This window comes from Belonocnema kinseyi, chromosome 2 (genome assembly GCF_010883055.1).
Source record: "Belonocnema kinseyi isolate 2016_QV_RU_SX_M_011 chromosome 2, B_treatae_v1, whole genome shotgun sequence".
Taxonomy (NCBI): Eukaryota; Metazoa; Arthropoda; class Insecta; order Hymenoptera; family Cynipidae; genus Belonocnema; species Belonocnema kinseyi.
The window spans coordinates 67285462-67289692 of NC_046658.1; positions in this window are offsets into that span (position 1 = coordinate 67285462).

Here is a 4231-nt window from a genome sequence, read left to right on the forward strand (position 1 = left end):
CCCCCCCCCCCACCCGTGGATTCAACCCCGCTTGACAAGTTAGGATGGCATGCTTAGTCGCCTTAGTCCCGTGTTTCCTATGTCCATGGTCAATGGCAAAATGCATGTACGCCGTGGCCGAGCACCAGGCAATAATAGTCATAATACATCTCTGATAATACTGTGGCAATAATAATTAATAACTAATAATTGTATCGGTCGGAACTTTATTTTTCGAATTACAATGAAACACTATAATAGCTCTCCCTTCTGCAGCCATTCCGAGAATTGAAGCCGCGCTGTGGGTAGGTATAACAGGAACTGCGCGGGGGCTGCGGTTGTCACTCAGGCGAGCAGTCAAGCGTGAACAACAAACAAAAGCAGAGCGGGCTACAATGAGTTCATTAGCACTCAAGGTCAGCCCCAAAAGCGGCGGTATCTATTTTATTTTTTGAAAGCTATTCAATTAAATAATAAAATATATTTTTTTAGTACCGATTTTATTATTTAATTGAACAGCATGTGAAAAATAAAATATACTATCTAAATTCATTCAGGGTGAAAAATCATTTTTTTTACAAATTATTAAAACAAAAATTTAACCCTATACAATGGGGGAGACTGCGCGATCTGTTTCGTTCCGAGTTCTGCGAAAATTCATATTTAATGTATGAAAACTAGATTCTTCTATAAAAATTGTGAATAAAAGTTTATGGTTTATTCGTGAAATAGAGTTACAGTGTTAGTCATTTAGGTCGGAAATAAGAAATTTAATATTATAAGCAGGGTCGGTTTTTCTTGAAGCATACTTCTAAATTTCAAGAAACATTATTGTTTACCGAAAGTACGTTTCAAAGTACATACTTTAAAAAGTTTTATATTTTTTATAGCGAAAAATAAAATCAACCATTTAAAAGAAATTAAAAACAAACTTTTTTCTAGAAAAATCGTCTCCTTTCTTTTTTGGCTGAATTCCACTGTTATTGCTTAAAATTTTATCGATTGAAATTTCTTTTCTTTGGTTGAAAATTGAACTATTTTATTGAAAATATCTCTTACATTTGTTTTTGTTTTGTTTTTTTTGAGACCTATTTTTTTTTATTTGAAAAATTACATGTTGTGTTGAATAGTCGTCTTTTTTTATTCGATTCAACGGCGTATAATTTAAAATATTTTTTGGTTAAATGATCAACTATTAGATTTTACGTTTTTTGTGAAAGATTCAACTCTTTGGTTTGAAATAAACTCTTTTGGTGAAAAGCAGTTTTATTTATCATCCAAAATTAATTAACTGAAAATTTAACTTGTACATTTTTGGTTGAAAATTAGCCTCTTTTAGTTTAAAAATCAACTTTTAAATGAAAATTAATTTTTTTATTGAAAATTCGTTTCTTTTAGCTGAAAATTACTCTCGATGCTCGACAATTAATGTTTTTGGACGAAAAATCAGTTGGTTTAAAAAAAATAGACAAGTAAAGCATGATCCCTTGACAACTGAATCTACCATTACTTTTATTGAACCATACGACCAAAATAACACATTCTCAGATGAATTGACTTCATTATTGATAATAAAGGTCGAAGAAATTACACAGTTTGGATGATATTCCAATCGCTGGATCTACATATAATTTATTTTTTTGTTTGAAAATTAATAATTTTTTATTGAAAATTTAAGTATTTTGTTCAAACCTTCTTTTCCTTATTCAAACTTGTTTTTTCAACTAGAAATTAAACTATTTCGTTTTTAGTGAAATTTTTTTTTTGTATTTGTAAAATTCATTTCTTTTGATAAAAACTGAACTATTTTATTGAAATTGTTTTTTTTTGTAATTAATTGTTCAACTTAAAAATGAAGTATTTTATTGAAAACTCGCATTATTTTAAATTCAAGTGTATTTCATTTGATATCATAATCTTTTTAGGTAAAAATATCAACTATTTAATTTTTCGTTGGAACTTCATCTTTTCTTTATTGTCATCGTTATACTATTTTTTTGGGAAGTAATTTTTTTTGTTTAAAGATTCATTACTTCAGTTAAAAATCCATCTTTATGGCTTAGATCAACTATTCTATTAAAAAGTTCGCTTTTTTGGTTGATAATTAATTTTTTTTACAGAAAATTTAACTTTTCTATTTTTGGTTGAAAATGTTTTTTTTTAATCTAAAAAATTCACTATTCACTATTCTACAGACAGAGATAAATTATTTTTCTTAATTTTGTTAAAATTATGTTTTTAGTCATGCTCAATGATGAAAATTTGTGATATGATATTTTGTATTAATTTTTTTAGCAAATTACATGAAAAGATTTTTCATCCCATATTTTAAAATAATTTCCCAACCAATTCTATAAACAAATGACAAGTTTTAACGTTTAAAGGCAGAAAAAATTATATTTATCTCTCAATTTTTTTGAATTTTTGCCGCCAATTACGTTTATATTCAAGAGATTTTGTTATCCGATGTTTTTATTAATTTTATAATCTAATTATATAAACAAATTCCTAGTGTAGATGTGTAATTATTTTTTCGTCGTGTTAATTTGATAAAAAACGAATTTTATGAACATTGTGCTCATTGTGGACGCAAATTTTCATGAGTAAAACTCACTTTAAGCTTCTACATTCGGCATTTCCTCACAGAACTGTTTAACAAAATGAACAAAGAAATATTAACCAACAAACTTTCATAAGTAAAAATCATTGGCGACGTAATTTCAAACAAATTAAGAAAAAAAACGAATTTTTTGCCTTCAGCACTACGCATTTGTTTATAGAATTTGTTAGAAAATTATTTTATAATATGGGGTGACAAATTTTCATAATTACACATAACTGAAAACATAATTTAAACAAAATTAAGAGAAGGATTATTGCTCTCTGCCTTCAATGTCCACACTGCACATTTGTTTACCAAATTAATAAAAAATATCGGATAAGTAATTTGCATCATTTAATATAACTGACAACATAATTTTTTTTTAAATAAGCGAAAAGAGTATTGCTCTCTTCCTGTAAATCTGGCAACATAAATCTCCTCAAAACTGAATGACTTATTTTTTGAAAAAAAGGAAGCCAAAATCGGACACAAGTTTATGTACGTACAAATTTATACAATAATTAAAACAATAAAAAGTTAAAAAATATTGCTTGAAAACAATTTTATTAATAATTAAAGTTTACAAGTATGTACATTTAATTTCCCAAGGCGCTGTCCACAAATGACTTTGCACTGCAAGAGAAAGGGATGTGGTTCAGCAAACTGCGCGAAGTCACTTATGGACGACGAAAAACAAATAATTAGAATAAATGTTTTTTAACAATTTTTTAATTAACTTAGAACTGCTTTCAAGTGAGAAGTTTTTTATCGGGTTTTTTGAAATCTTACTGAAATGGAAAAAACTCTGTAATCAGTTATAAAAAAACGGTGTTATAAACAATTAATTTTTTTTAATAATCAAGTTTTTCTTTGTTTCGATAAATATAAATAAATTTATAATTTTACAAGGGTTTAGTAAAGCTAACCATTACTTTACTTTTAATTTGATTGATAAAATTGAGGAGGAGAAACCCATTGATTAGAGCAACACATTTTATTTTATTTAAATATTTGCATGTTTGGGTTTTTTTTCATCCGCTTTAGGCACAAGTCATTTCCATTCAATTTTGATTTACATAAGCTCCTTCTATTTATTGAAAGGTTCTTTAAAATTTGATTCATCACGTTTTTGTAGAATTTATTTTATTTAGAAATAATACATATAATTATTTCTGTTTAGTATTTTTTTAAATAAACAATTTTCTAAATAACAGTTATTAAATATGTGATGCACAGAATTGTAAAGAACCTCTCAGTAAATAGAGAAATATAAGCCTTTGTAACTTAAATTTGAATAAAGATTGCGACATTTTTAAAATATTTATGCATTAGTTTCTCTTGCAAAATTTGTTGAAATAATCAGTATGTGGGTCTTTTTCCACAATTTTATAAATCAAGTTAAACATGAAGTATTTTTAAACTTGACTGTATTCTTAGAGCATTCTTACTTTGTTTAATTTGGACAATACTGGAAATTTTGAACTCTGTAATTTATATGTAAGTTACATGCATATTGTATTTGAATGTCCTTTAAACGCCAGGAATAGATACACTATAAGTAGAGCCCTTCAAAATTTCCAATCACGTTTCTTCTTTCTATTGGTAAATTTTGCATCTGTGGCAAGAACGAAATCAATACAGCATGATAGA